The following is an 11,879-nucleotide window of genomic DNA, read 5'->3' on the forward strand; positions in this document are numbered from 1 at the left end:
CACTAGTGAGGCCTGGTATGTAGAAGACCCTTGATATTAATTCCTCTTTTCCTTAGTAGCTATACTAACAGTGCTGGGAGCAAGAAGATCGTTCTCTTCCAGTCTCTATTTCTTACAAACTATATGACCTTGGTGATTCCTATACATGTTTCTTTACTATAAAGTGGGAAGAAATATCTTCCTAAATGAAAGATCTCTTTTATAGAAATTTTGTGGCTTTCAAATGAGAAAGTAGTATGCAATAAATTTTGAAAATTTTAAGTTCTAAGGAAATACAAGCCATTCTCTTTAAAAGTAGATATCAATTCAGGCACTGATAGACATATATTGTATCTTATCACAAAAGTACAATAAACAAGCATTCAGGAAAGAGCAAGTCTTAATATCTAAGATCATATTTCACATTTATCCTTGGTCATTTTCTAAGTCCATGTGCAAATAAGATTCTAAAAAATGATTTTTTTCCAACTACTGATATTTGTTCTTTTACAAATATAATTGTGGGACACTGAAAGCCATTTCACTTCCTGAGAAACAATTAAGAGCATATTGAATCTTCTCCTAGAAAATATATACATATAATGGCAAGAAGATCAGGAGTTTAATTTTGAAGGAAAGTAAATCGACATATTTAGGTTGAAAGAGAAACGAGATTATTTATCAAGGTCAAATGAAAATAAATATTGTTAGAAGTTTTGTTTTGTTTTTAGAGATAATACTCATCTTGAAGAAACTGCCACTTGACAGAACAAATTTGCTTGAGTAGCCGATTTTCTCTTCTTTTTGTTTGATTTTTTTTATAATTACGTCAGATTTGGAAAAGAAATAAGAATGAGCTCTGTTACCGTCATGGAGACTCTTTCTGCACAAGAGAACTGATTTACCAACATGCCAAATCACCGACCATAGCCCTAGCAAAGAAGGGTTTGATTTTTTTTTTTTGAAATTAGAATAATGCACAACATTGCTTTATGTAATTAGGTGTCAACCCAGTTGCATACATAAGCTTTGTGCTGATAAGTGGAGAGTCTGTGATAATGCTTAGAAGTACTTCAGAGTCTGGGCTCTATGATGGGGCCACTTGACTCGCTGTGATCTGAGTTGGAACACACTGCTTTATTCCACAGCCATCTAGACTGAGAGTGAGGAAGAACAATTTACCAACTAAAGCAACAAAGCAATTGAGGTAGACAGAAAGTAATTAGTTTTTAATGATCTTTTGGAAGTCACATGAATAGATTGATTTCTGTTTTGATCTTGCTTGAATTAATAGCAGCTTTTGAGTCTTCCATCCCACTTCGGCTTGCATTGTTTCTCCATTTCACGGTCTAGCGCTCCTGCCGTTCAGGTTTTACTTGGACCATTGTTCCATTTTGTAAGGCTCTGCCCAGTGTTTTTGTGCTCTTCAGCTTTAAACATTGTTGTGGTGTTTTCCTTTTATTTCTATAGCTGTTTCCTCTTGGGAATTTGATGGGGTTATTATCACTTCCAAGGGGCTAACATCCAAATTGGAGGTTCATCGTCAATTCATCTCTCGCTGAGACAAGCTCTATAGTACTCCTTGTGAAGAGTGGTTTCAGTCCTGTCCTGGTTAGAGCTCAGACTTTCCCTTCTCTCCTTTTTGGATTATCTAAGTTATTTAGAACCAACTAATGAGGTTGCAAGGAAGCAGTTCGAATGACTGGAGTGGCTGTTAGGACTAAAAAGCTCTTCTCAATAATAAATTTACTTCTCTCCAAAGCTTCCCAGACAACGGCAACATCCCCAGTTTCTACTCAAGCTTTGTCACCAACTCCCTATTTCACGGGCAGGCGGGTGTCTGCATTCCTCTACTCTGCTTCCCACATGCCCATACGATTCTCACATGCTTTTCCTTGTCAGGAAGGTAGTAAAGGCTCACAGTTTTTTCCTTCTTTGTTTGTTTGTTTGTTTGCTTTTGGTCAATCAAGCTATGCATGTATATTTTTTAAAGTTTTTTTTTTTAAGAAAATGAAGAAAAAATCAGTCAAGTTTGCTGCAATTAGAGACTTTCAACATTTTAAAATAGACCTGGTTTTTCTGTATAATTGTATTCTGCAATATATGATAATTTTTATATAGTTGTGCTTTAAAATAATTTTCCACTTAATTTAAAGAGATAATTTTTCTATGTCAAAAAATATAGATCTCCATGATACTTTTCAAAGACTGCCAGAAAAAGTATTGCATGTTTATGGTCCTGGGCTTTATGATGGCTATAGGAAGAAAATAGAACTGATTTGAAACTAGTAAAAGATCAAATAAACACCACTACCGAAGACCTTCTGGAAAGGAGAAATGGGAACAAACAAGCTTAGGGAAGTCAAAAGAAATTACCTTCTGGTATGAATCAATAGATTTTAGACCAGTAACCAAACACTACACTTACACTGAGTGTGAATTAGTACTTTGGAAATTGAATGTCTGAGTGCTGGGAGTGCTGGGATTATGAATTTTCTTAGTCTGTCATTGACTTCCCCACACTCCAGAGGACAGAGGAGGGAAGTGGAAAACGGAAGAGAGAGCAGGAAAAAGGTAGAAGATAAGATGCAGGAGCCAAATTGGACAAGAGAGAAGGAGAATGCTGGGCTAGCATGTTGGGAAGAAGCCTTAAGAGAGGAAAAGGGAGGGGCGTCGGGATATTTACAGCCAACATTCCATTTAGCACCAGGCACCCAGTGGAGAAAAGGCAATTTATCCTTGTCATAAACCTGGCTGCACTGCTTCTCTTGCTGCCAGGCATTTTGTTCCCAGAAGAAGGGGCTACCCAGGGATGTAAGGGGAAGTGGGGGGTGGGTGGGAGGGAAGGTCAGGAAAGGCTTTCATGGCCAGCACCCTTAGTCAATTTCAGGTTAGATTACAGCCTTGTCACTTTATCTTCTTTGTTTATTACTCTCTTTTGGTTTCCATTTTGTGTTTTGTATAGTTGGGCATCTCTAGCTCTCCATTTCTTCCTTTTATTTAGCTAAGTATAGTTTTAAAATTTAAAAATTTATTTAAAATCCTTTCTAACTATGCCATAAAATGCTATCATGTTTTTCTTCAATCCTTTACCTTATAGAGGTCAAAATCTTCTGATTTTGTAAAAACAAATCTTCAGTCTGACTGAGGGTTTATATTAATCTACCATCTTTGTGGTTTTAGTATTTCAATGGCAGATATCCCACATATGATGTTTTTTTATTCTGTACATTTTGTTTCACGAGGATGTCTGAATATGGTCCATTCACTGAATCCTGGAGAACCTAACCTTCACCAAAAGGACAAATGGTTGCTTTCTTTTGTGTCAGTGACAAAGTTTGGATACACAATGTGCATCTTCCAGTGACCTTTGGGGTAATTTGGACTTTGGTAATTTTTCCAAATTAAGTAAGGAATTTTAACAGTTGCCTATTGTTCTTATGAATTCAACCTCATCTACAATCCAGCATTTTGGGAATTTTCCACCTTTCCCATCAGTAGTCATCCAGCTGTAGTAAAGACACTCAGTGTCCTCATCATGAGATAGAGTTTGTGTAACACATTGGCCTACTTGCTCCAGAGGGAAAAGACATAGTAGGATTAGGCAGTGGATTCAAATTGTGGCTCTGTCTTCTGGCAAAATGATCTTCTTACTAGAATTTGGTTTCCTCATGTGTTTAAGGAGGACATAATAATATTTGTCTCATAGAGTTGTGGTGGTGACTCAATGAAATTCTGTAAGTGCCCGGTACACGGTAAGTCCTCTGTAAGTAATAAGTGCTGGCTCGTTATCATTGTTTACATTAATAACAATTATTAGCCATAACTTCAAATCCTTATATGCTGTTTAGGGGTTAAAATTAGCAGACATTAATCACCTAGAGGATATTTAAGTGTTAAACTGTAAGATAAGAACTATGTTTTCAATTGCAGGCACTCAAATGAAGGAAAGATTTATGTGGGCCAGCTGAGGGGGAAAGAAGACTTCCCTAAAGAGGTAAGAACTGAACTGGGCTTTGAAGAGCAGATAGAATTTAAAACATACAAAAGGGAATTTAAGGTTCAAGAGACAGGAAGTCAGGGAGAAAAGTGTGAGTAAGCATATAACAAAAAAAAGGGTAGGGTTTCAGAGCTGTTTTTCTGGGTTATATATGTCCAACAGTTATTCTCTCCTTTTTCCTTTCTATCAGTACCCTGTTATTAAATTAAATCAAGTTTTTTTTTCTTTTTAGCTGTGACCTGCACCAAAATAATAAATATGCTCATAATATTATGCCATTTTAAAATCCTTATGAATCTTGGTTAGTTTAGTATTCACCTTTGAAAGCATACCATTTTGGTTGGGTGCCTGGGTGGCTCAGTTGGTTAAGTGACTGCCTTCGGCTCAGGTCATGATCCTGGAGTCCCGGGATCGAGTCCCGCATCGGGCTCCGTGCTTGGCGGGGGGTCTGCTTCTCCCTCTGACCCTCCCCCATCTCATGCTCTCTCTCTCTCTCTCATTCTCTCTCTCAAATAAATAAATAAAATCTTAAAAAAAAAAAAAGAAAGCATACCATTTTGGAATTAATTCTAGGGAGCTATGTTTGCAAGACTGCATATATTTTAGGCAAATTGAAAGAGTTGATATTCCTAGGGACAACATGAAATTTCTAAGGAAAAGCATTGCATTTCAACAATGAGTAAACACCATCTCGTGTCTAGGCTGGCTGTTCTCCATTCACTAGAGAAATCATATTGAGCAATCTACTGTCATAAGATACAGTGCTACTGGAGGGCTCGGTCCCTGCAGTCACCTCAAGTCCTCTGCACTCCCCCGCAGTCCCAACTGTGAAGGGATCTTCAAAGGTGGGGACTTACAGCAAGGTGGAGCCAGCCAGGGAGTCAGGGGGTGCTGAGGACTCTACAGTTGAAGCAGGTTAAAAATATAAACCAGAATTTCACTGCAACTGTAAATGGAAGATTAGGGAGGTGGTTTTTAAAAAAAATCCTGAGATTGTATGATGCTCTGTATAATAAAGTTTAGGGGGAGGTGAAATGAAACTGTTCCTAGTGATGTACTCATTTAGTTCTTACTCTCTACAAACATCATTGATCACTACTCCTGATATGCCCTGCTGGTATCTTCATTGGCCTGGTCTATGGTGAGTGACCGGCAGGCCAGGCCGTGGGGTCCCGACCAACATTCCCTTACCAGGCAAATGCAACTTGGCTGCCTCCAAGACCCAGCCTGTCCACCCATTTTTACCTTTAGCTCTTACTTAAATGTAGGGGTAGTTTACGTGATCTATTTAATTACATGCATTCTTTCCCAAAGCCTTTTATTTTTTGTGAAAGCCCCTGTATTGAAAGACTCTGTTGGCCACTGTATCTGAGCATCACTTGGAAGGGAGTCAGGAAAGGACTATAGTTTAGTGTGTTTGAAACTAAACAGATGTGGGTTGAAGTTCTGTCTCCATCACTTGTTAGCTGTATGATTGGGAGCAAGTTATTTAAGCTTGTTTGCTCCCTGGTAAAATAAGGATAATAATAGCATTTATTGCAAAGTTTTTTAAAAAATAGAGTAAAAGAAAAAGTGTGTTTAGGTCACTTAGTACAGTGATTGATACATAGTGAATTATCATTAAATGAGATTGATTATTAATCAGTAACCAATCTATTAATAATAAATGGGACTATTAATGATAAATGTAATAATATACTTCGATTGTTAACACACTCTTTAATAAATATAATGATGAACATTGAAAATACCTACTGTTAGCTGCTACTACAGTTGTTATCAGAGTGTTTTATTCAATTAACTTTGTCAGGTCTCTGACCTGTCCCATAGGGATAATAGTACCTACAGGCTCACGCTGTGAGCTGTGCCCAGACTTACCTGAGAGATGGGGTTATGCCCGTGCTTTACAGTAATTATTATGGCAAAGATGGAAATAAGTAGATGATGTCTGGTAGCACTTTTGACCTTAATGTATGTGACCAGAACCTGCAAGACAGAGTTTTGGTGAGTGCTAACCTTTTAAAAGTTAGGGCCAATGTTTCTGGAGAGCCAGATGGGTGGCTGGCAATGGAGCGGAGTGCTGTGTCCTGAAAGCCTAGCTGAGCAGCTTCTGGTTCTGTTGCCCTTGCTTGGCACAGCTGGTGTGCCTTTAGCACTTTTTTTTTTTTAAAGATTTTATTTATTTATTTGAGACAGAGAGAATGAGAGAGAGAGAGCACATGAGAGGGGGGGAGGGTCAGAGGCAGAAGCAGGCTCCCTGCCGAGCAGGGAGCCCGATGCGGGACTCGATCCCGGGACTCCAGGATCATGACCTGAGCCGAAGGCAGTCGCTTAACCAACTGAGCCACCCAGGCACCCTCTTTAGCACTTTTGTACCTACCCCATAATTACAGAATTTGTCATCTTCTAAGAGAATTACTTTGCTAAGGAACATTCTTTTTTTTTTTTGAGAGAGAGAGAGAGAGAGAGTGAGAGAGACAGCACATGAGAGGGTCAGAGGGAGAAGCAGACTCCCTGCTGAGCAGGGAGCCCGACGCGGGACTCGATCCAGGGACTCCAGGATCATGACCTGAGCTGAAGGCAGTCGCTTAACCAACTGAGCCACCCAGGCGCCCGCTAAGGAACATTCTTTCTTCCTTTTCTTCTTTTGTAACTTTATTGGGAAAATCTCACTGGGCATCCACATTGGGTTAGACCTCTGTGAGGCCTTACACCTGCATCATTTAATACCATCCTGATAGTCATCCTCTGAAGTGTACATTATCACCTATATTTACAGGTGCGTCATTAACTTGCCTAATGATAAATGGTAGAGCCGGGATTAAAGCCTTTATCAAACTGAAGGTAAGTCTGCTCTTTCCAAGGCCTTAGTTCCCTGATGCTCCTATTGCTTAAGCACAAGTGTAGAAAAAGGGCATAAAAGGGAGTGGTTCTCTGGGGGAGAGTGGGGCGCCTTCCCTAAGGAGGTTTGTAAAGTGGATGGGGCAACTGGATGGTCACAGTGACTGGGCTGAGGAGGTGCTGCTAGATTTGGGAGGCAGGGGCCATGGATACCAAATGTTTTGTGGCGTTCTGGACGGTACGACTGGAGAATTGTCGCACCCGAAATGCCAGTTGTGACCTCAGACAAGGGACTAGGTGATTCAGAAATGGCTCTTGCTATTTCTTCTGAAGTGGTAAAGGGCGGCTGTCGTGGGTTCGTGGTTATATTTTGTAGTTTTCGCTTGCATGCATCTTACGGTGTTGAAAAACCCAGCCCTCACTTCCCAAGTAAGACTCTTGTTTCTCTTCAGGTGTTTTGTTTCTATGCTCTTTATAACCCTTATCACAACTTATTAATCTCCGTATCCCATACCACACAGATGTGAGTGTGGACTCCGTTTTGTTCATTGCTGGTTCTGTGGTGGCCAGCATAGAATCTGGTTAATAGTAGGTGCTCAAGTAACACTGATCAATATAAGGTTTCTCTATCATGTATAAAGTCCAGAAAACAAGCTTAAAAGCTTGGATTTATTTGTGCTCACGCACTTCCTCCCCGCCTCACAAATAAGCAGAACCTTAGCATGGTGAAAAAAACAAAACACAAAAACACAAAAACATAAAAACGAGCCTTTTGGTGGTCATTACGTATGCTGCATGCTGTTATTTCCGAATTTTTGCTCCTTTCTCGATTCACACGTGCTCTGATAGCTTAGGGTTCTCACTTGGTCACCAGCAATCTTCTAGGAAGGGAAGTTCAGCTTTTGGAATCTGGCCCGTGCAACCTGTGCCTTACAAAGATTAGTTGTCACTTTAGCTCCCTTAGGTTGTAGGTCCGTTTTCCCCTTTGGGCACTTTGAGTGATGTGGCTGTTGCCAGAGCCAGGATCTGTATTACAAAACAGCTGATTTGTCAAGGAGGCACTTGAATGCATCACAATCATTAGTTCTCATTTTCTACCCACTGAACTTTGAACTATTATTTATTTTCCCTTGTGGCATTTGTCTATACATCAGGGTTATTTTCCTCTTTCTTAGCATTTAAATAGGCTTTCATATATGGTGAATGTATGGAGCACTTTGGGTTGGCACTGGTACTTTTTTTTTAAGATTTATTTATTTGAGGGAGAGAAAGAGCACAGGGTGGAGGGGGGAGGGGCAGAGGGAGGGAGTCTTAAGCAGTCTCCGCCCTGAGCGACGAGCCCTATGGAAAACTATATCTCACGATCCTGAGATCAGGACCTGAGCCGAAACCAGGAGTTTGACGCTTAACCAAGTGAGCCACCCAGGTGCCCCATGCCCTGGTACTTTTAAATTACTAATTAAAATACCTCAGAAGCCTTTGAGAAAGAACTACATAATTTCCCATCTTATTTATGAGACTTCAGTTGTCATGGGATTTGCCGAAGATCCCTTAGCAAGTAAGTTGAGGGTTTAAAATAAGAACAAAACGTTCTTGATCCTTAGTTATTTGGCTTTAACATTTTTTTCTTTTCCTTCCTTCCTTCCTTCCTTCTTCCTTCCTTCCTCCCTCTCTCTCTCTTTCTTTTTTTACTTTCTTTCTTTCTCTCAAGGAACTTCAGTATTTACTTTCTTCTACATCTGACATGAAATTGCCAACTTTCTTGTTATAATTATTACCTTAGACTAAGAGGTCAGGGTAGAGCCAAATGTAGATGACCAAGGTAGGTTAGATGGTGTCATGGAAGCAGCTCACCCTCTCTCTCTCCTAGTGTTATGTTTCCCACATTCTTAATACCCTTCTTCAGTTTCTTGAAAAAAATGACCACTTTTGTCTACTATCTTCTTTCTTCTCCTACTCTTTTATTCACTCTTATAACCCTTTCTCATTAAAGCATCTTTTTTTTTTTTTTTCTTCCTGTTGCAGGCACCATGCGTTCTGGTTTTGTTTGTTTTGTTTTCTCTTTCTTTTTCTGGGGGACAAGCGAGGTAAGGGTGGCAGCGGAGTGTGTATCTCCACACAAAAAAGTTTAAAACTGCTTGCTGAATGAAACTTTATGACTTTCTGAAATGCGAATTAGGTTGTGCTGTGCTGGCTTATTTTGGATTAATGCATTTCATCAAGTGGCTGGAAAAAAAAATCAATCAGCGTGCTTACAATTTTTGAAACCATTTAAAGAAGATGTGTAACGAGGAAGAGGACAATGGACACAAATGCACTTCACCCTCTGATGGCCAAAGAGAATTGTCTTTAACTTGATAATGTGTTTGAAGAAAAGACAAGACATTGACTTGGGAAGTTACTGCCCTCCGCCCTGAGTAGAATCCAAGGATTACTGGCATTAGGAGGAGAGATTGCAGATTATGGTTACTAAATGGAAGGATTACTGAGACACACATACCTCAGGCTTGAAGAAGACAATGGGAATTAAGAGATTACAATGAATAGAGAGTGGTATTAACTGTTTTTCCAGGGTTGAATACTTTACCAAAGAAAGGAGAACAACTATTTCTCAGGCTAAAGTGTGGAGTGGGGCTGGAGCCTTCGTTGTTTTTATATATTCTTTCCAATCTTGGCCCCCAAAACTTTAGGTTCTGTACAGTAGTCTCAGGAGAGAAAACAGCAGTTGTGTTGATTTAGGTATTGTTTCGATCTCAGTCTTGATTTGTTGTCTTAATGCATTCACTTTTTGCCCTTCCTTGGTCACTGCTATTATAACTCAAATAGTAAAGTTTGGTGTAAGAATTGTACCCTAGGCGGCTGTGGAAGAGGTACAGGGGCCCTCCACCGGTTTCCAAAGACCTGGAGTCTAAGCCTAGTTCTGATCCAAAGAATGTTACTGGATTTCTCAGATCCTCAGGTGCTTCATCTGCAAAATGGAGGGACAGATGCTAGATGATGTTCACAAAGCTAGATGTTGCTAAAAATATAAGTACCTATCAAAGATCTGCAAGCATATTAATTGGAAGCGTTGGGAATCTATTCAACTGTTGAATAGTATTATATTTTGGAAATAACCAGATGAGAGTTCGTGAATGTTTTTTCTTTAAGGCTGTAACATTTATGAGATTTAGACAGACCCTATGAGGACAACTGATTTCATTTTAGAAGGGCTAATAACTCTTTATTTAAGAAGAATAAAACAAATTTACATATAAAACATAAAACATTTAAACATTTCCCTAAAGTGTGTTTTAGTCCAAATGTTGCTAATTTGTGGGAACCAAGAGGCGAAACTCTTGACATTGAAATAAACTGAAATGATGTCTGATCTGGCTTTAGTCTGAGGTATTTTACTTAGTTCCAAAATTCCTACAAGAGTAAATCCATGTTTTGATCATGTACTTACACTTGATATAAGATTAAAATATACACATTATACTATCAATTATAATATAAAAATAGAACTAAGAAGATACTGTTACTTTAAGCCTTTCTTTAAAAAACACTAGGAAACATTCTTAGTGGTTGTGCTTTCTTTATTTAGCTGGGTTAATCTCTTAGTTGCTAAGGGCAGATTGATTTGTTTATAAACTTGTTAAACCAAATCTGCACACAACCACATCACAGATAATAGAGTGGGAAAAGACCACTCAAATTGTCAGTCTGCATCCACTCACCACCTCAGTCTTATTAATGTCTAATTTAACTTTTTCAGCATTGTATTCCATATTGCATGTTTTGCACATTGTATTTTTAAATGATGTGCTGACGATGATTGTTAACCATGTGTGTGGGGGGGGCTGAAAAGACCTGATGTGCGACCAGAAATCCTTTTCCAATGACATACCCAGGCTGGGCTACTGTCAGTGAGTCATTCTCACTTCGATGACACTGGCGCTCCCATATGAGGTCTCATGTCTTTGAGACAGCCCGGCAGATGCCAAGCATGTTTGTTCCACATTGGTACCACTAGCACGAGGCAAGGGTGTAACGCCACTCTTAGATTCCTGGCAATTAAACCTTTCTCTGGATGTCTGCCTCTTTTTAAGAGCCCCCTCATTTTGGAATCAAATTTTGGAATTTTAAATAAAACCAGATCTTTCCACTTGTCAGATGAGCTTTCAACTTTTGTGATGTATTGTTATCTCACACATGGAATTCTAAAACTTGGGAGATTAAAAATTCCTGTAAGTGTCGTATTACATTGTCTTAGCGTATTTTATGATCGTGTTGTTGTCCGGAGAGTCAGATATCAGTGCTAGAAGGTAGCAAAGCTTGTGCCTGTGTGCTTGTGGAGTGCAAGCTTAAAGAGTAGGTGAAGTGACTTTCTGACAGGTGACCGCTTTAACCCAAGTATGGAAAAGTTTTATCTATTGTAGCAGATTGAAATTTATACATAATTTCGGAAGGCAGAAATATGACTTTTTTTTTTTTCTTTAGAATCAGTCTCAGTTTTACTCTTCAGGCCCCTCTCTGCCTAGAGGCGGGAACTTAATTTCTTCCAGCCCAGTAACCTCAATTTGATCCAATAATTTTTTTTTTAGCAATAATTAAATATCTTAGTTACCAATCATTTCAAAGGTTGGTCACTTTGCAGTAAAGGGCATCTAGGAGGATTTCTTTCCATTTCCCTCAGTGGCATCTGGGAGCGAGGTAGGAGGTCCAATCGAAGCAGTGGCATGGGGCTTGGCTGTGATTTATTTGCTGTCCTCCTGAGCCCTGTGGATCTCACCATGCTGTTGCCTGGCTTGCCTGGTCCTAGTACATGACTCGTCTTTTCAGCATCCTGCTGATTTCTATAACTGATGCTTGTGTACCTTTGATTTTGAGACTCCTCATCAATGTTGCAGGTCTCTTTTGGACTCAGGTTCTGAACACCTCTACGTTACCCACTAGAGTCCACGAGGACTTTTGGTTTCATTCTCCACACCTCACTGGAGTGTGTGAACCTCTGTGGGGCTGGTCCTTCAGCTCACACCCAGGCACCTTCCTTAGCTGTGGAGACTATTTCATATCT

The 11,879-nt window shown here is 39.6% G+C and overlaps 1 long non-coding RNA gene across 1 annotated transcript; it reads left to right on the top strand.

Annotated features, from left to right (window-relative positions):
- Positions 1 to 3,629: 3,629 nt before the first annotated feature.
- Positions 3,630 to 7,356, top strand: LOC118001413. The gene is made up of 3 exons (XR_004676675.1): positions 3,630 to 3,734; positions 3,913 to 3,976; positions 6,759 to 7,356. It is a non-coding gene; the product is annotated as an uncharacterized LOC118001413 (long non-coding RNA).
- The last annotated feature ends 4,523 nt before the right edge of the window (positions 7,357 to 11,879 follow it).

Source organism: Mirounga leonina, unplaced genomic scaffold (genome assembly GCF_011800145.1).
Source record: "Mirounga leonina isolate KUSES-001 unplaced genomic scaffold, KU_Mleo_1.0 Mir_53, whole genome shotgun sequence".
NCBI lineage: Eukaryota > Metazoa > Chordata > Mammalia > Carnivora > Phocidae > Mirounga > Mirounga leonina.